At 37.5% G+C, this 21,812-nt stretch overlaps 1 protein-coding gene across 1 annotated transcript in view; it reads right to left on the minus strand.

Moving 5' to 3' along the window:
* PELI1 (pellino E3 ubiquitin protein ligase 1) overlaps positions 1-18,074 on the minus strand; it is a 52,383-nt gene extending 34,309 nt beyond the window's left edge. Inside the window, exon 1 of the mRNA XM_037048032.1 lies at positions 17,749-18,074. The gene's annotated coding sequence lies outside the window, so the exon portion shown is untranslated. The remainder of the gene's footprint in view (positions 1-17,748) is intronic.
* Positions 18,075-21,812: the final 3,738 nt, after the last annotated feature.

Raw genomic sequence — 21,812 nt, forward strand, 5'->3', positions numbered from 1 at the left:
TAAGGTAGAGTTTATGAAGTCTTCACTTTAATTTGTTGACTAAAGCATAAATATTCCTATAGTGTCAAGAAATTTAGGAGAGCCCTGGCTGGTGTGGCTCAGTGGACTGAGTGCTGGTCTGCAAACCAAAAGGTTGCCAGTTCAATTCCCAGTTAGGTCACATGCCTGGCAAGGGGGTTGCAGGCCAGGTCCCCAGTGAGGGGCATGCGAGAGGCAAGCGATGGATTTTTCTTTCCCTCTCTTTCTCCTTCCCTTCCTCTCTCTATAGAAGATTATTTGTTAAAGTGGCACCAAATTGTATACAGATACATTCTCATAGCTCTTCAGAAGCGGAAAGTCGCAGCAATTCCCATTTATATATTGCTTTAAAACAATAGCTTGGAAGTGAATTCATACAAATTCCAAATTAGCAGTAAACACTAAACAGCAACAACAATAACAATCAAAACTGGTCTTTCCCAGGTTAAGTGCTAACCCTTAAAATGGAAAAGGAAAACACTATCAGGTGCTAAGGACATCTACTTTTTGCTGCCTAACAAACATAAACCCTTCCTGTGGTATAATGGTATCTTCATTCCCCTTTTGGAAATAGTTTATATGTATCTGGTGGAGCTGACTACCCCCTCAAACTTGATGGCTGGGCATATGGCTCAATCCCAGTCAGAGCTTCCCATTCTCCTCCGTGCAAGGGGAGCTGTCAATCTGTCAATGAGGCACAGCAAGACTTTTGCTGGGGCTTCTAGGAATCTGAGGGTTACTCTTTCCAGATACACATGACACTGTGAGGATTTAGGGGCTGAAGGGACTTAAGGTATCTTTTGCTCATGTAGGGCTGAAGAATCAAGCTAACACAGAGGCAGCAGTGCTAATGAAACATATAGAAATCTAGTCTTAGTGGCATTGTGTGAGCCTTGGGTGGAGCCATTCTTAAAGCTACACTTAATCTGGACCAAATGGTACAAACCATTAGCTCTTCTCCCCACTTAAGCCGGTTTGAGTGGAGTTTTATTGTCATGTACAGTCTTAACTGACAGAAACACTATTTTAACTGTATTTGTTTCTGTAAGAGTAAATACACTAGGTCACAGAATTTAATCTTTTCCCCCCCCCTGGACTATAAGATACACACCCCTCCAAATTTGGGAGGAAAGGGGGTGGCCTATGTTATTACATATTTTACCCCAGTTTTTGCTTCAAAATTTTTTTTCCTATTTTCCTCCTCTAAAACCAAGGTGCGTGTCTTATGGTCTGGTGTGTCTTACAGTCCAAAATATTTGGCAGTCCCCAAAACAAGGTAAAAACGGACTCTTCCTGTACAGATGATTCTGGTTTTTCAAAGTCTTCTCTTCTTCGAGAACTCCTTCCTGCTAAATTCAAAGGCTCTAAGACTTTCCATCTTCTGCCTTTATATGTCAAGATAAATTTTTTTTGCCACAAATGAGTAAGAATAAAAAATCAACAATGAAAAAGAAATAGCAAGGTGGGATGGGGGATAAATCAACTATAGAAACTATAAACAGTAACCCGATGTGCTTTTTTACTGAAGGCCTAAATGAGAGTCAGAGACTAAAGCTTATGAAATTAAGCAGATTCAAATACATACAGACTCAAAGACACCAAAATACTAGAATCAAAGTTCCTAGTCAAAAAGCAGATAATAAAATTCAAATTCAAAGGAAAACTCCTTTGAATTTTGAAGGAAAATTGAAACATCTTAGACGTTTAAAAATGGACAAATCACTACACAATTTCTAAAGAAGTAATAGTTAAACAAATAAAAAAATATTTATTTTAGGCACTCTATATGAATGTAACATGCTACTGAGCCTCCAAGTCATTCTGAAAATGTTTAGAAAAAGATGACTTAAAAAAGTACATAAATCACAACTAAAGACTCTTATGAATAATATAAAAGTATGCAGTATTTCCACTTTCTGGGGATTTTGGTGGCTTAACTGCTAACAAGAAAGGGAGAAAAACAAGCAATGCACATAGAATAAAACAGAATTGAGATGTATATCCTCCTGCCTCTCAGATCATACTGAAGTGAGCTTTTACCTACATAGTTTAGATCTCCTACATTTTAAACACCAGGTGTAAGAGCTGCAATGAATACTCTTATGATCACAATGAGACCATTAATATGGAGTCTGTGTGCAAGAGGATGAGATAATTTATTAGTTGAAATAAAGTAAAACAGAGTGGTTAAGGGAGTTCTGGAGTCAGACTGTCTGTGTTTATCTCCCAGCACTTGATAGCTGTGATGTCATTTGATAGCTGTGAGACTTGGACCAACTTCACCAATGTTCCTTATTTATAAACCTAAGATAGTAAGTAATAACGTTAACAGGTATGCAGCGCTTATCATAAATGGTGCCAGGCATTTTATAAAGATCTTTACAATTAACTCCTAATAATATTCTTAGTAGAGAAATATTATCATCTGTTTTATAGATGAAGAAACTGAGGCCTAGATCATTAAATTACCTGAGGTCACACATCTACTAAATTTTAGGGCTGACATCTGGGATAGGAATCTGAGAAGTCTTTATTAAGACTATATACTTATAATCATTACAGGCTATTAGTTTTCACTAATATAATATTATGTCCCTCAAGGGTTGTTATGAAAATTAAAGTACCTAGCACATAATAGTAGCTCAATAAAGGTTTATTGTTACAGTACTTCTGATCATTTCTATTTATTTGAATAGTTATATATTATCAATTATTTAGAAATTATTTCTTTAGTATGAAAATGATTTCCTACTAAACAGAATTCTGGGGGAAAGGGGAGAATGCTTGAAATAATTTTTATGACGGGCAATAAATCACTCTTCAAAACCTTCTGTAGTATGGTACTTTTGAGGCTCCCATGAGTTTGACCTTGAAACATGGAAATCTGAGTTACCTTTGAAACATCCATGGGAAAAGTTAGAAATATTTACACAGGGTGGGGCGAAAGTAGGTTTACAGTTGTTCATAGAGAAAATAATACATTAATAAATAATAATATAAGAATAAACTGTTTCATATGCTCACAACTGTAAACCTACTTTTGCCCTACTTTGTAGATAAAGGAAATATAAATCTGGAAATTTTCAGCTTACAGATGAAATTACCTAGGGAAAGCATATAGAGAAGAGAGCCTAAGACAAAGCCTTGAGGAATTCAAAAATTTAGTTATCTGAAAAAGCAAAGCAGCAACTCCTAAAATAAAAAAAGTAACAGCATCGAGGTATCGGCATATGGTGTATGCTATCCTGGAAGTGAGAAAAAATATTTCAAAAAAAATAGAAAACAATGTGGTCAACAATGTCAAATGCTGCTGCGAGGTCAGTTAGGATGAATACTGAAAAAGTGTTGCTGTATTTCACAATATGGAGATAATTAGTGATATCCACAGCTATTTCAAAGAAATAACTAGATTTTATTATTTTATTTTGAGCATACTTACATTATCTTTTTAGCAAGAAAAGCAAGCAAGCATCTGAGATATAGAGATAATTATACTGACTCTCCCTTCCCACTGTCTCCAGCTCCCATAATGTGCATTCACCAAGGGTATTATTGCTGAGATGTTCCATAGTGAAACTACGGTCTAGTAGCATTTTCCTGATGGCAAGTTAAGTTCTGTTTTGGCACTAGGAAGACAATGAAAAACAGTATTTAGTTCCTGTCCTTAGGAAATGTATGTAAAAAACTTACTGTCAATGTAATAATGATAAAAGTAGTGTCTGGACCCTATGGATGCAAAGAACACTCATTCCAGTTCAGGGGTAGAGTCAGGTCAGATCCCTATGGACAAACAATATCCACTCATTCATTTCCTGACCAGTACTAATGTACCCTATATGCTAGATTCTGGGAACACAAAACCAGTAAGCTTTGATATCTGTACCCACATAGCTCATGGTTTAGTGAAATGTAAGCATATATGTTAAAAGAGAAATTCTAATATTGTACAATGTGATAAGTACTATAACGGAGGTATTAACCAAATGACAGTAAAAAGGCCCGAGACCCTAATCTAAACCTGGAGAAGTTGGAAAAGACTCTATAGAATAATAATATTCACAAAAGGCTTTGAAGGATGAAGAGGCATTTATTCCAGAATAACATATGCAAAGGCTGAAAACTGTTGAGAACAGTAATAATTTCATTATGGCTTAAAAGCACAGCAATGAAGGGAAGCTGAGGAAGAAGCTAGAAAGGTTAAGTTAGGGTCAAAAGTCCAACTATTTAAGGACCTTATTAGCCAAAAGAGAATTTGGAACAGATCTTGTATGAAATCAGGAACCAGAGAGGAGACTGACATAACTGCATTGATTTTTTTCATATTCTCAAAATTGACAGACTAAACTTAGGATTTCATCCCTTGTCCCAACTTGTCCTACTCCTAATCTTTCTGCTTTAGTAAATGGCACCACTATTAACCCAATAACTGCTCATACTAGAAACCTGGAAGTTCTTAATACTGCCTTCTCATACTCCATATCTTTCCATCACTATGTCCTGAGCATTTCACTTTTAAAACATACTCAGTGCCCCCACCGCAGGATCTTTGCTCCTGCTGTACCCTCAGCCTAGAACAACACTAACTCACTCTTTGCTTAGCTGTCTTCTCCTCATTCTTGATAGTAGCTTAACTATTCAAATGTTAAGAACTGCTTTCTCTGACCACCCAATATAATCCTGTTATTCTCTCTCATAGCACCTTGTTCTGATTTACTTGTTTTTATTATCTATCTCCATCTCTAGTAAGTGATTTTCATTAGGAAGGTACTGTCTCATTTTGTTCTCTCATTGTATACTCGGTGCCTACACAGTGCCTTCTATATAATAGGCATTCAAGAATTTTGGTTTTAAAAAAGGATTTTTAGGAAAATGAAAGCAGTATGGGGTGTGTGTGAGGAGGAGGGGGAAAAGGGAGAGAAGAATGTGAGAAACCTGAGGAGGCTAATAAGAGCAAGATCAGATAAAAAACAGCCCAGGTAAAAGATTACGAAGAGCTTATCTTACCTAAGATGGTAAAAGTGAGGATAGAGAAAAGTGGTACAGTCATACCTCGGTACTCGTTGGCTTCAGAACTCATCAAACTCTATATGCGTGGCATTTTGACAGGAAAAAAATGTTTCAACACTCGGCACTTGCTTGGGACTTGCTGCACTTGCTCGAACTTGTATGAGTCACAACACAACCCCGCAAGAGAAAATGCTTCATCGTTTAGCCCTTGTAGGTTTTGGCACTTATCACAAGTTCCGGAATGAATGAACAATGAGTACTAAGGTACCACTGTACTTGAAAAACCAAGGAAGAACTAATAGGTTCCTGACTTGGGCACGTAGAGAGTGAAACATTAACTTCCTTCAGGATCGAAGGAGGCAGAACAGCGAAGGAAAGAAAAATAAAGAGGTTTTTTTGACCATGGTTAAGTTTGAAGAATTTCAGTTAATATGTCTAGTAGGCAGTTGGAATTTTAAATGTGAAGCACAGGAGGGAGGTCCTGGGCTGTGGACAGATGTTTCCCTTACTTCTTTATCCTCTACCAAATCAAACCAGGATGCCAATATTAATAATAAAAATAACTTCCAATTTTTGAGCACCTACTTTATGCTTGACACTGTGCTAAGGGCTTTCTATATCATGTCTTTTCCTCTCAAGAACCCTACTAGGAAGCTATTCGAAGTTCTGAGAGGTTAAGTAAACTGAGTCAACTGCCCAAGGGGACAGAGCTGCTAATCAGTGGGGGGAAGGGTGTGAATCCAAAGCCCCTTTCTATAATACTACCCTACTTCTAACTTGAATGACCACCCATGAAGCTGGTTCTGGCAAGGGGAAAACAACAAAACTATAGATAGAGCTATCAGACTGAGAGAATACAGAATGAGTCTAGGAAAAAAGGCTACAAAAAGAACAAGTTCAGTGAAACTTGGAAAAGAGCTGGAGAAAAAGAAGTTGAGTTATGATTTAAACACTTTCTAAGCAAGAAGGAATCTCATACAATAATGTATTTTTATGAAGTGTGGTTCATGGCACACAGCAGTAGCACATCTGGGAGTTCGTTAAAAATGTAGAATCTCAAGGCCCACTCAGACTTACTGAATCCAAATATGCATCTTAACATGATGCCCAGGTAATTTACACAATACATTAATGTTTGAGAAGCACTGACTGATACCATTTCATAGATAAAGACAATAACCAGGTTAAAACAGAACTCAGGCCTCCTGTCTCTCAGTCTAGTATTTTGTTGTGCTTCATCATATACCCCCCCAAACAGACACAACACATCACTTTGAACTTCATTAACCTGAGCTTTTTGCCTTAGAAATATTTAGGAGCCCTGACTGATGTAGCTCAGTGGACTGAGCACGGGCCTGTGAAGCAAAGGTTTGCTGGTTAGATTCCCAGTCGGGGAGCATGCCTGGGCTGCAGGCCAGGTCCCCAGTAGGAGACACATGAGAGGCAACCACACATTGATATTTCTCTCCCACTTTTTCTCCTCCTGTTCCCCTCTCTCTAAAAATAAATAAATAAGATATTTTTTTAAAAAGAAATATTTAGGAGCCGAAATAAATTTAAATCAAATTTTCCTGACCATTTTGACTTGTTTTCATTTCATGTGAAATTTTAAGGGCCCCCATGAACTTTCTCCAATCATTTGTTTTTAACATCACAACATGCCTTAGCCCATTCAGGCTAATGTAACCAAACACCATATACTCAATGGCTAATAAACAAATTTATTTCTCACAGTTCTGGAGACTGGGAAGTTCAAGATCAAGACACTGGTAGACTCCTGTCAGGTGTGGGCCTGCTTTCTGGTTTGATGGCTATTTTTTGCTTTGTCCCAACAAAAGGATCAAAGGATCTCTCTGGGGTCTTTTACAAACTCACTAATCAGTGCCCTCATGACCTCATTACCTCCCAAAGGCTCTATTCCTCCAAATACCATCATACTAGGGATTAGATTTCAACATATGAATTTCAGGAGAAAAACATTCAGTCTATAATAATATATGAAATATAAACAAGCTATCTCTGACTACAAAGCATTCTTCAATTCACACAGTAAGTTTCATCCCATAATGATCAACTGAAGAAATAGTAAAGACTCAAACATGAGAGACACTTGCTATAGGCAAATCATTTAAAGTCATGAAATCACAGAGCTGGTAGAGACTTTATAAGGCTGAGATGACAGATACATTTCATCTAAAATAATGACCATTATAGCTCCTGACCATTATAGCTCCTGTGCCAAAAGAGTCTGAAGCTGGTTTGGGATCAGCTATTAGCTGTATCTGCCACGAGATGATCCCAAAGAGGGCTATCATGAAGTTGCTGACCTTGTCAAAATAAGGAAACTAAAGTCCAGGGAAGTTAAGTGAAATATATGAGGCACATATTAAGTAAATAGACCAGAACTCTAAGTCTCTTGACTTCTGGAATAGTGGGTTTTATCCTGAATCAAACATACCACTTGTTTCAGATATACGAGGTCTGTCCAGAAAAAGTCCAGCCATTGTTAATATAACAAGAATAGTTTGTTCAACATCAATGTAACCTGGCAGCCAAGGAGAATGGACTGGAATGCATGTGTGAGAACAATGACAACTTCACTATACTAGTCAGTGGGGGCAGTAGCTGCCATTGAGTGAGCACGTGTACTGTGTGGCCATCACACTCAAAATGACTGAGGGAGTAGAGCAATGAATCTCCATCAAACCTTGCATTAAGCTTGAACATTCCTTCTCGGAAACTATTCAGATGATTCAGAAGGCCACAGCTATGGGCAATTGGTGACTGACAGCTTCATCACAACAATGCGACCAATTGTGCATCACATCTCATGTAGTGTTTTGGTGAAACAGGTGACTCGGCCCCACTAAAGCCCAGATTTGGTGCCCTGCAACTTCTAGCCAGAAGTGGGTTTAGTTTCCCAAAACTAAAATCACCTTTGAAAGGGAAGAGATTTCAGATCATCAATAAGATTCTGGAAAATACGACAGGGCAGCTGATGGCAATTGAGAGAACTGTGTAAGGTGCCAAGGTGTCTACTTTGAAAGGGAACAAGCCATCACTGTCCTATGTACAATGTTTCTTGTATCTTCTATCTTCTTCAAGAAATGTCTTTATTTTCCATAGTACATGGCTGGATAGCTTCTAGACAGACTCTGTATTTGTTCAATGAAAAAAATGAATTTTTTTCATGTAACAAATAGTAAAAAATCAAAGCAATTAAAATTTAACTGGGAATAAACAGGTCCTCAGAATTTACAAGTCCTATAATGAAGACTTACGTGTACTTTTAAGTACATTAATAAATTTAAATAAGGCCCACCACCTAAAGATTGTATCTCTGTGATCAATATCAGACTCAAATTGTTTTCTGACAATTTTACTTCATGGTGAGTTTTTCCATGTGACAATTCCTTAGAGTTTAGCCATGATGACTCAGGGCACCTAGATGCCATGAAGGAGCTTTCAATTTAAGAAGTGGGAGAAGAATGAGGGGGCATACTGAATCATTAACAGCCTACTCAGTTCTAAAACCTAGCAAAATGCTTTTTGGCAGCCATTTTAAAGAGCTTTAGGAGGCAAATTCTAGCTAAAGCCTTAAAAGACTGGTCTGTAAGAGCTGAACTACACGCAAATAAATTGGTGTGCCATTTCTAAAAGAGATACAACAAAGAAGTTTAGCAAATCATGATTTTTTTTGTTGTTAAGTGTCAATGACGAACTGGAAAAAAGTCTGGTATTACTGAAGTCACAAACTTCTTCTATGTTAAACAGTTTTAAGAACACAATTCATTGATCCTTTGGTGAACTGACAGAACTAGTCCGGAGACTGAATCATCCCATTTTAAATGAAAATTACAGTGAAGCATTAAGTAAATTTTTGAAGTTTTCAATTACATGAAGTCTGTCTATAGGACTGTGGTTTCTAATTAGAAGCAGCCAGTACTTTAAAAAAGACACACATTTAACATATTTGCTCACAAATGATAAAGTTAACTAGTTTTGTAATGTGGATTTTTGTAATGTTATCATTTAATTTTGGTCTTTTGGGAATTTAAAGTATGGTAGTGAGAATCATTTTGCAGAAAAAAATTCAATTGTGTTAACTGTAATTTAAAATGAAAAGAGATTAGCTTTTAGTGTTTCCAATAAATGCAGTCCATTAAAACCAGTATACCCCCTGAGGAACATGAAGTACTGTGGATGGTATCTACAGAGAACCAGGAATACAACACTAAGGTTTTGAAGAACCACCAGAGCACTTCCAACTGTTTTCAATTACTGTTAAAAAATAAAATTAAAATTAATGTGCTTTCTAAAAATTAAGGCAACTATGTTGAACACTACAATGAGCACCTACCACCTGGCAAAAAATCAGGACCTTGTAATTCATTCCACAGAAGGAAGGAGAACTTATAAACTTCTTCACCACATTACTTTTTGTCCTTTCCTCTAGACTGTCAAAAAGATCAACAGAAGCCCAGGCACAGTTTTTCCCCAAGCCCATTTATAATTAAGCCAATATTGCAGTGATGATGAAGACCCTCTTTATTTGAAACTTTTGGAAAAGACAACATACATCAAGAGCTGAAAACAGCTTTTGAAATTTCATGATGCTGTTAATTCCATTATCAAATTTTGCCAGTTTAGGTACAGGATTAGATGCAGGATTAACTCACAAGGATTTCAAATCACTAAGTTTATTACTGTTCCTGACATTATTCAGTTCAAAAAGTATTGCATCCTATAGGTCATAAAGTTATCTCTTAGTGTATGGCTGGATGGAATATACCACCTCTGGTACCAGAGCACACAGCAATAACAAGGGCAAGAAAAGATAAAAAGAAGCTACACAGGTCCTGGCTGGGTAACTCAGTTGGTTAGAGTGTTGTCCCCATATGCCAAGGTTACTGATTCAATCTTGGGTCAGAGGTCAAGTACAAGAAGAAACCAAGGAATGCATAAGTAAGTAGAACAACAAATTGATCTCTCTCTCCCACTTTTCCCTCCCTCTAAAAATAATTATTTTTTTAAGAGAACAAAGAAACTATGTAGGTAAGACCCAAATGGGAAAAGTTCCCTTTACAGGTAACTTTTTTAGGGCTCTTAATTCATTCCAAGCCTAATTTATAAGTACACAAAATGGAAGACAAATGTAGAAAACAATGACAATGTGGAAGCACAATGGGCACTACTAAACTGGCAAAGGAAGATAAACAAAGCTAGTAGCAGAGCGATGAAGACATGAACATGAGGGAGATGAAGTGAGAGAGGCAGGGATGTAGAATACAAGTATCTTGCAATGCATAAGCTTAAAAGAACATCGTGAAATCTTATGCTGCAAAAATGTATGGAGCTGAAGTCATAAACTGAATTTTTAAATAATTTTTAATTATTGTTAATCATCATCATCATTAATTCCAAAATTAGGTATAGGCTTTATAGTGGTTGTAATATTTAAGTCAATATGAAATACAAGATGCCCCCTTTTCAAAGCCACTTTTTTTTCTTGATGGAAGCTGTATTATTATTACAATTCTTAATTTATACGTTTGCATCATAGCTTATTAGGTCATGGACACTTTTAGATCCAAGTTACAAGAATTATCCATGGTCCTGTTTACTATTTTGTGAGAGGCAAATTTTTCTTTGCTTCCGTTGTTCCTCCCCTCCTCTCCCTTCTTCCCCTACCATAAATTATTTATTCCACAAAAATGGAAACGAAACCAGATTCATAATCCTACCACCAAATCAACAGACTGAAAACTATTTCTAAAATGAGCCACATTTCACTACGGTGTCACCATTACAGAATCTCAAATTCCTTTATGAAAAACTGCTGCCATTTTTATTTTACAGATGCATACTTTGCAGAGTTAATAGAAAGCCCAGGAATTAAACAAGGGCTCTGTGTTCCATGCTAATAGTTTAGTGTTTAAAGCACATTAAATAATCCAGCCTAACAGTGCAATCCTAATATGTGGGGTATATGAAGCAAGGGTCTGGATCTCGATCTCTCTCTCTCTCTGCCCCCGTAGGTTCACAGTTGCAGATACAAGAAACAGAATTTATTCTTGTATTGTTATTTATTAATTATTGCATTATTTTCCATATGAATGACTGCAAACCCACTTATGCCCATCCCCTGTATATATACACCAAAGGGACAACTAGTCTGAGTGAATTAAAGAATTAGATTCCTAGCAATTTTCCGAAAAATACTTAAAGTAAGAAGCTTTGTTAAAGCATTCCTTTTAAACTTTACATACCTAATATTCTTAGTGGCCACTTTATGAAATTTATTATATAGTAGAAGTTCACAAATTCTACTTCGTTCCATTAAATTCTACAAATCACTGGTTAAAGAATACTAAAGAAAATATTGTTCATCCTATTATGCATAAGTAACTAGAAAAACAATAACTTTCTTCAATCAATATTATCAGTACAGTAAAACTCAAATAAGTTTAGTTTCTCAGGTTAGAAAATTTATTTTTAGAAATAATTCCTACAAAAAATCATTCAAACCTAGTAATCTCTATGTGTATATGGGTCCATGAGTAGATTTAAAAAATCCGTATTTATGAGGGTTTTGGCAGGGGTGCTTTCAAACATTTAGAGCATGAAACCCAAATTTTCCATAATTTTAATAATGATTTTTTTAAAGTTCCTTATGGGAAATCAAAATCAGCATGTTCTTGAAACAATTACAAACTTGAGAATTGAAGCATATATACAAGACTTGAGAGCCAGATTCATTTAGCTAAAAGTGTACTAGTCTTTCAGTTCCTCAGTATATCGACAGCAACAAGAAAGTTATAGTTTCACTACATTATAAATGCCATCTTTGCAGTCTTGAATGCATAATACAAATGAAACTTATTTGCATGACTGTTTTTGAGTACTTAAGTATTAAGAAATGTGCATGGTCTTCTGGTGTGTATGTGTTTTAATGTATCGGAATTTTCTTGAATATCCAAGCACAGTCCCTTCCATATCAGTCAGTCAATCTAATAGTCTCTTCAATATTAGTCAGTAAGGTTATATTCTTATTCCAAATATGCTATAATTGTCATAAACATTATTAAAACTACTTTTAGTCTCTGGGTGGATCTGATTTTTAGTAACAGTAATTGTCTTCTCTGAGTGGATCTGATTCTTAGCTATAGTCTGAAGTTGCTTCCTATTTTCTTTCTGTCAAAATCTTTTCTGAGTCATAGCTAATAAATCAAATGAGATATCATGTGGTTAATCCTCCCCCCTTTCCTTAAGTACAAGGAGCAAATACAAAGGTATATGTAGTAATGAGCTATTTTCGTGTGTGGCACTTAAACTGGTTTAGAAGGCAATTAAAAAAGAAGTTCCAAAATTTTTTTAACCTAGTATTGTTAAAATTAGTATATAGCTTCCAGGGTGACTAATGTTGACTTGTTTTAGATAAATATATACAATAAATATCCTTACTTTAAAACAAGGACTGATAATCAGGCCCTACACAATCTATTCTCCTTTATCCACCCCTTCTAACTTTCTGACTTAATCTACTGCTACACTGTGTCACTCTAACCCAACCACACTGTTCTTGTAGTTTTTTTGCACTCTAGTCAAGCTCCTGTCTCAGGGCCACTGTACTTGCTGTTCCCTCTGTCTGGAATGTCTTACCCAAGATCACCTGCAAGGCTTACTGCCTCACCTCCTTCAGGTCTTTACTCAAATACTGTATCTATCACCTTCTCAATAAGGTCTTTTCTGCATCCTCTTCCCATCCCACATCTTCTCTCTTCCCCTTCTGTTTTATTTTTATGTATGTATCTGTGCATATAACTGTACATTATGAAAATTTTCAAACATACACAAAAGCAGAGAGAATATAAGAAATCTCATGTATCCATCATCTACATTCAACAACTTTCAATAACATGGCCAATGTTGTTTGCATCTACACTCCTTTCCCTTTCAAATTATTTTAAAGCAAAAACCCTAATATCATAGTTTAATTCATGTATATTATATCTCTAGAAAGTAAGGACTCCTGCTTAAAAAACATAATACATTGCCATACCTTAAGAAATTAGTAATTCCTTTTCATTGGATATCCAGTCAATGTCTTAATTTCCCCAAATTTCCATGAATGTCTTTTTTAGTTAGTTTGCTCAAAGCAGGATCTAACCTCAGGCCCACACTGTATTTGATAGATATGACTCCTATGTTTCTTAAACTTTTAGTTTCCTATTTACATGTTTTTTTCCTGCTATTTATTTCTTGAAGAATCCTGGTCATTTGTCCTTAAAAAATGAAGTATTTTACTTACATTTATTGTCTGAGTCTTGTTATTAGAATGTAAACACTTTAAGGCAAGGATTTTAGTCCGTGTGGTATCAGCATCTAGATCAGTGCTGACGTGTAAAAGGTATCCAATCCTTACTAAATGAATATGTGGCATTAATGCCAAAAGGTCCACTGCCCACCCAACAGCAAAAACTGCTAATCATAGCACTCTTCTCTGCTGAGTCTGACCTAGGCAGATACCACCAAGCAATCAGATTTGGTAAGCAAGGTGAAATCTATTTGTTATCCCTGCTTTAGCCCCCTTCAAAATAAGTGTGCTTCTATCTCCAAAATAGATTCAATATACCTGTTGAAACTGAGCTGAAGTTTAGCATAATCAATTACTGACTGTCATATTTTTCAAGTATGTTTAAACATTACTTAGCTTATTTTACAATTTAGAGGAAAAAGCAGATTATATCAAAAAAATTAAAGAAACTATAGAAGATGGGGAACTGGGGGTACCACATATTTTTAGAATTAGCAACATCCCAAGAGATTCATTATAAAATAAAAATCAGCAGTACATTTTTTGTAATGGAAGTAAATTACATGTGTATTGAATTAAAAACTTTAAAATTCTGAAATAGAGTTTTTGTAGCAAAAAATAAAAACAAAAAAATAAAACAGCATGTACAATATTCTGAAAAAAATCAGGTCTTAGACTGATTATTTTTGCAATTCATTTCTCTTAAATTACCTGATGAAGCTCTTTTCGTCTCGGTTTACTTCTGAAGAAAGCTAAGATATTTAAATGTTCCAATCAGATGTATGGAAAAAAATGAAAAAAAATCACTCAAGAGATCTCGTGCTTTCTCTTTATTACTTGCAAATTCACTCAGTAGCAACAAATATGTTAGGCAATTATTTTTAACCTTTTAAAGGAGAAATTATGAGGAATGGTCTTTCAAAGCAACATTTAAAAAGTTAATGGTGTAACTTGAAATTGATTATATCTAGTTCTCTCAGTGACCAAAATTTCTTGTTTTGAGTTTCCCATACATTAGGCTGCATAAATTTTTCTCTGGCAGAGGTCAAACTTAAAGAAACACAAGAAAAAATGCCTACTACCACATGTATAAGAAAATAAATAAATAAATCTCACCTGGCTAGTGTGGCTCAGTGAACTGAGTGTTGGCTTTGTGAACCAAAAGGTCACCCAGTTCGATTCCCAGTGAGGACACATGCCTGGGTTGCCTGCCAGGCCTCCAGTTGGAAGCATGTAAGAGGCAACTGATCAATGTATCTCTCACACATTTGATGTGTCTCTCCCTCTCTTTCTCCCTCCCTTCCCATCTCTCTAAACGTAAATAAATAAATACTTTTAAAAAACCCTGGACCTAAAATTCCCTGGAAAGAATGATTTCTATTTACTACTTTTGTGTGATCTATTTAGAGAAAATCTGAAAAAGGTGGCTAGAAGCCTATAAACAGAAAGTGCTGAATGGAATTCACTGTTTACAGTCTTTAGTTAGAATTTTGTCTGTTATATGATGTTGTCAGGACTCTTTAATGTTGTACTATTTAATAACATCTTCATCAGGTTTCCTTCATTCTGTGAATTTTCTTCTTTCTTTTCCCTGGCTCTTAAATTTTTATTCTCATCAATTGAAAGACATTAATGTATCTTCTGGAATAACCTGATTTTTTCAAAAGAAACTCCTAGAATCATCTCGGTGCCACCATATTAATAATAATAATTAATTCTTTATTATTAAATTTTAATATATAGTTAAACTGTATATAATAATCCATATAAGCCTTTTTATTTTAACACTAGGACAGGTTCCTATTGATGTGCCAGTGTAAGATGTATGCATGTAAGAATGTTAGAAGTTTTCAGTTCTAAATCTTTTGGTTTAAAATCTTTAGCAGCCACAGAAGCTTCTGTCTGAAAACAGTTGTTCACAGGTATGACTACTCTAGTCCTTATCATATGACCTATAGGACAAATGTAAGGTATATTCTGAAATGACACAACTCTTAATGTACAAGTGACATTTTGACAACCTGAAAGATGAAATAAAGTCAAATGGAAACAAACTCAGGCTTCTCCTTGAAACTTGCCTCTGCATCACTGAACAGTACTAGAGGCTCAGTTCCCTACCCTGTACTTTTCATTTTCTTTAAGGGGGCCCAAAGAAATCGGGAAACCTTCAGTGCCAGCCTTCACTGGTCAATACTAACTTCTGCATTTGGGCTCTAGTAACTGAGCAAAGGAATTTTGCTAGTAACTTCCTTAAAGGTACAGATAGATGCCTCTAGGAAGTTTGGTAAATGCTAAATTAAAAAAGTGCAAAATAACCAGCTATAAGATAAATGATCATTTTAAGGAGAGCACAGATTTCAACCCCCCCTCCCCAAATCTGCCACTAAGACAATTTTCAGCTCCCCTTTTTTCAAGTCAGTAAATACTACTATTATTACATTGCAGTACTTCTAGAACAGTAAAAAAAAAATCTAGGTGAGAGTTTTTACCTTATAATATAAGTCATACATTTATTAGACGAGGCATTATAACCACTTCACTAAAAGCAACTTCCATAAATTTAACTTCTATTTTCCAATCATCTGTTTTAAACTCCAGACCTCTTTTAACATACTACAGAAAGGGAACCAGTTGGAGGACTGGGGCAGGGTGGGCAATATTAAAATAACAAACATCTCACTTTCCTTTTTTGATGGAATCATCAGAATCGAAAATCTGGGGACAAATCAGTAATACAAAATTAAATTCAAGATAATTCAGAGTAAGTCAAAATACACAGTTACTACAGTTCTGATATTATTCACCTCAGAAAAAACTAGTAGAAAAGATGCAGGATTTAATTTATGATACCATCCAGCTTGGTTCAACTACCAAAATAAATAAACTTGTCCTCACAGTTAAGTATTTTCCTCCAGAAGAGGCTGCTGGTACTTCTAAAAAATTAAAAAAGGAATTCACATGCTGTATTTCTACAATAAGGACAATGTTTTGAGAGATGTAAATCTGATCGCTCTGAGAAAACATTTTTATTATGAAGAAAATATAAACGGAAGATGTAGAAACTGAATCTTTTCCACAAGTCAAAAATTTAAATTCACACTATTCAAACTAAACAATTTTTAAAAACCCTTATGTTTCTCCTCAATGATAAAAGTAATAGATATCCAATGTAGAAAGACAAAGCCAGTTCTGAAACAAAAGATCAGCTACTATGAAAACAAAATTGACATTTTGTAAATACCCAGCCTCTGAACCAAAACAAATAGATGACCTTTTCATGCACTTAAAGCTTCAGTCCTTAGCACAATCAGCACCTATGGATAAAGTGCTTATTTGATTATTTGTTTGATATACTGTTTGATGACTTACCGATGGGAAGGTTGTTGGGTGCTGTTAAAACCTAGACACATTTCTCTGTGTGTAGGTGCTTAAAATTTGCTAAATCTACATTAAAAAATCTGTCCTCCCATTCTCCCATCATTGCTCTCTCGCCTTTAACAGACCAGCGTGAACAAAATTAGAGTAGATGGTGACGTGAGTTTATGATTTACTGTATTTTCCCCATTCAAGGCCTTTTTAAAGAGTCCTTTGAGGTTCTAAGGTTCAAACACTACGTAAGAAGAGTTATTGTTTGAACTACCTAACAATTACCCAGACTTCTTTTAGACTTCAGTTAACCTATAAGTAAAATGAGCATGTTTAACTTTTCCACGGGGCACTGGAGGACGAGTTTCAACTCATAAATGCTTCCAGGTCCTCAGACACCAGGAGCGGTGGAAGATCAAGAGTATCCATCAATTAGAGCGTTCTTCCGAGCCTCAATTTACCCACTTACGGAAACGAGAGTATTAACTTGTTTCGTAGGGTTCCCGGAGGTGTAATTAATTAGTGTTTTAAAATGCTCTGAGATCCAGAGATGAAAGGAAATGCGAGAGACACGCAGAGATGATGACAATAATCATAACAATAAAAAGAATGACTAATTTGGAAGTCTGCGTTACGTAAGGAAGGAGAAAGAAGTTATCAGATTCACACACACAAAAGAAAAGCCCACCGCCTCCTTTGTTTCTCTTTCATTTCTCTTTTCCTCCCAGCCACCGAGCTCACCTCCCGCAGCACGCGGCTGCCGCGGCGCGCGGACTTGGCCACTGCGCGCCCCGCTCCGAGGCGGAGGGGGGAGGGCTCGCCGGGCCAGCTCCTGACAAAGACGCTTCCCCCAGCGAGGGAGCCGGAGGCAGGCGCCGCAAACTCCGCTCCCCGCCGCCTCTGGCGCGGGGGCGCGCAGACGGGCGGGGAGAGCCAGCTCGCCACCCAAGAAAGACACCGAGGAAGTTGCGCGCTTGCCCAGCCCGCACCCCTCGCTGGCCCTGCCGCGACTCCTCCCGCGGGCCGCCGAAGCCACTCACCGGACAACTGCTGGTGGCCGGAATCCCAGCACAGCCCCTAGACCTGGAGCGAGGGGGATGAAGAGTGCGTGCGCGGGGCGCCCGAGAAGACAGCGCGGCGTTTCGCCGCCGCCTTCCTCGCCAGCGGGCAAAGCTGGGCGAGAGGAAGTAGACCACCGAGACAAGCACTGAGGAGATGCGGGCAGTGGCAGAGGCGCGGGGCCGCTTTGTGGTGCGCTCCCGGCAGGCTCGACGCAAATCCGAACGCGCGGCACTGCTGATGCTGCTGGTGGAGGCGGCGGCGGCGCCCCCCGACGGTCTCTGTGCCTCACACCGCCTTGGGTCACTGACACACTCTCGGAGGGAGGGGAGGGAACTAGTAAGGGGGCGGGGCCTGAGGGAGGGAACAGGGATGGGCCCCCGGGGAGGCGGTGCCGCGGCGCCGAGGCGTCTCTTGGGAATTGTAGTTCGTTCGCTGAAAAAAAAAAGGCTACATTGTTGAGGACGCTTCTGCTCACAGTGCACTGCGCATGCTGGGGAGAGAAAGAGGTTCGGCCGCTACTGTTACTATGGTCACCGACACGTTGAAGAAGGAGAACGTGTTCCGTGCGGCTGGTAACTGAACAAGGCCTTTCTTGTGTTATGGTGCTGCTAGGAATCCCGCTCTCGGCTAGTTGTTCCTGCTTTGCTCCACCCCAACTCTTAGCCTCACCAGTCATAAGTGCCCTGTGAAATCTGGTTTCCTCCACAAATTTCGGTCTTTCTTGTTGTTTAATTTTATTCCACAAATCCTGAATCGCAAAATACCCATTCATTCCCCTTCAAGCAAAAGCTTTCTGCCCCAAATTCCTGTTTTTTTCCCCTAAGACTTGTAGAAATTTAGTTCCTTGAAGTAACTGAACAATTTGATTATAAAACTGTTAGCAACATTATCACTCTTAGAAGTGATATCACTCTATCCCACAGTTAATTATTTTCACTTAATCAGTCACATATAACTTTAAGGCCAGCAAAGGTAGAGTTCAGAGTTAAGATCACTATATTTTACTTGATCAATGTAAAATAATCCAGAGTATTTTTAAGACCTACAATTTTTAAGAAACAAGCATAAATTTCATGAAGCATAAATTCAAAAGATAAGTGGAAACTTGAAAACTGTTTACTTCATATGTATTGGCAAACTTTCATTTGGCAATAAGAGAAGTCTGAACCAAGGTCTCAGTATGCTGTCGGTCTGGTCAGCTAAGTCTACACCCATAGATGGTGGGGGAGGGTGGTGAGAGGCAGGGCATGCTACTGAATTTCCAGAGGACTGACCAAAGTCACCCTGTCTGAAGATCTTTTGTTGTCTTTCTCTGCCTACCTAGAACCCCATACTCTGGAAGAAAAAAATAATGCTTAGAAATCAGAAACACATTTAGAGTGGGAAAAGTTGAGGTTTTCAAATAGTCTAAAGATCAGAAATCTTTGTTTGCAGACCCCATAATTATTCAATTAAAAATATTTATTGAGTATAGTAAATCCTAGGCACTTTATTAGGTCCCGGAAACAGATACAACAATGTAAAGAACATTCCTTATTTTCAAAATGCTTACTGTGCAGAGGAGACAGGTAAGTAAACAGAATCAGTGTAATAAGTACTGTAATGGGAAACACACTAGATGCTTTAATACATAGCTATCCCAAACTCAGGCAAGGTTAAGAAATGCTTCAAAGAACATTTGAACTTGAGGATGACTAGGAGTTAGTGTGTTTGGTGGAGGAGGGGGAAGGGATAAGTGGGTGAGAGCATTGAGGGAGGTATGGAGGGCAGCAAGAGCAAAGTGATAGAGGCATGAGATGAAAGAGTGTTTTGCTTCAGCAAAGAGTTGAACATTGCTGGTGGTAGAATTAGGCTGGGAGAGTGGCAAAGAGAGACATAGCAAAGGTTAAGGAGACTATTTAGATCATGAAGAATCTAATATAGCATGCTAAGGAATGTGTACTCTTCTCTGGAAGCAATGGAAAACCTTGCCAGGATTGTAAGCAGATGAAATTTCGATAAGATATATATTTTAGAAATGTATTTTATGCATTTAAAGAAAAATGAGAGCCTGAACTAAGACTCTAGCAGGTGGCAGATGGAGGGTAATTAGAAACCATTTGAGGGTTAGAATTAATAGAACCTAGTGTGTAATTAAAAGTGTTTGGGGCTGAAGAGTAAAGGGTGAAGGAAAGTTATCCATTATGCTGTTTTTGGGTGCCAGCAACAAAAACACCAAGTCTAACTGGCTTAAGTAATAAACCAGTACTACCTGTCTAGATAAAAAGTCCAGTGAAAAGATGGCCTTATAGGACTCAATGATGTCATGTGGAACGTACTTCTTTCTTGTTTCATTGTTTTTCTTTCCTTAAGTATCAACTTTATGGTCAAATGACAGTTGCCAACAATTCCTATGGCTTGAAGTCTTGCCATTAGGTCAAAGAAGAGAGAGGAACAGAGTCATTTTTGAAAACTCTTTTAGAAGGAAGAGAAAACTACTTTCCCAGAAGCCTCAAGAATTGATTCATGTGTCTACATAAACGAAAAATGGTGCCCAGGGGATGGCATGAGGTTGGTTATCTCAGGATAAAAACATATGCCTACCCCTAGGCCCAAATGACTCAGCTTCCAACAAAGCTCTGTTGAGGAGGTGTGGCTATCCCAAAGAAAGTCAAAGAGGTTACCTAAAAGAAGAATTAAGGCTAAGAATGGGGTGGGGGTAGGGACCACAATATCTACTACAAGGAAAAAGAAGGATGACTCTCAGATTTCTGTCTTGTGTGACTATGAGCTAGTGATACCATTCACTGACTTAGGAAATACAGGAAATTGAACAGCTTTTGAGGGGGAATTTGATGAGTTTATTTTGCTTATATTGAGTTTACACATCTAGGTGAGTAAGTGGACTGGGCAGTTATATGACTCTAGTGCTCTGAAGAGAGATCTGTACTGAAAACAGTACACTTGGAATATACCATCATATAGATGGCAGTTGAAATTGTAGGAATGGGTGAGGTCACCCAGGGTCTGCACAGCAGAAAAGGAGGAGTCAATAATAACACCCTGGGAACAGCAGCACTCAAGGAGTAGGCAAGAAAATCATGAAAACACCTGGGAACTAGCAAGAGAACTAGGATAAACAAAGAAGTAGGAGAATGGAATCTATAATCAGGAGGAAAGTTAGTCAATATAAACAAACCCAGAAATGATTGAGATGGTAGAATTAACATTCAACAACACTAAAACAATTATTATAAATATGCTCCATATGCTGAAAGATAGAAATTAAAGACATAAAAATGGAAGTTCTAGAGATTAAAATGATAACTTCTGAAATAAAAATGTCACTGGAGGCAATGAACACTTAGAAGCAGATTAGGTACTCAGAAGAAAATATTAGTAAGTGAAGGCATAGCCATAGAAATCTAGTCAAAATAAAGCACATGAAGAAAACAAAAACCTAGAAACACAAAAACAAGAAAGAAAAGGAAAGAAAAACAGATCCTCAGTGATTTGTGGAATAACACCAAACATTTTGAAATATGTGTAACTGCAGTTCCAGGTGAGACAAGAGTAAGAGGGGGAGGTGACACAAATTATTTAAAGTACTGTAGCTGAAAATATTGTCATATTTGATGAAAATTATAACTCAGAGACTCAAGAAACTCAAAGAGCCCTAAGCTAGGTAAACACACACATGCACACACATTCACAAAATCCACTGCAAAAGACATCATCATTAAATTGTTGAAAACTAGTAATAAGGAGAAAATATTAAAAGCAGTCATTGGTGTGGAAAAGGTATAATCTATACATAAACAAAGACAAATTTTCAGTAAGTTTCTTTTTTTTAAAGATTTTATTTATTCATCTTTAGAGGGGAAGGGAAGGAGAGAAGGAGAGAAATATCAATGTATGGTTGCCTCTCGTGAGTCCCCTGCTGGGAACTGGCCTGCAACCCAGGCATGTGCCCTGACTGGGAATTGAACCGCGATCGTGTGGTTCGCAGGCCCACGCTCAATCCACTGAGCTACACCAGCCAGGGCAATTTTCAGTAAGTTTT

Source organism: Sturnira hondurensis, unplaced genomic scaffold (assembly GCF_014824575.4).
Source record: "Sturnira hondurensis isolate 20B ecotype Veracruz unplaced genomic scaffold, ASM1482457v3 Scaffold0006413, whole genome shotgun sequence".
NCBI lineage: Eukaryota > Metazoa > Chordata > Mammalia > Chiroptera > Phyllostomidae > Sturnira > Sturnira hondurensis.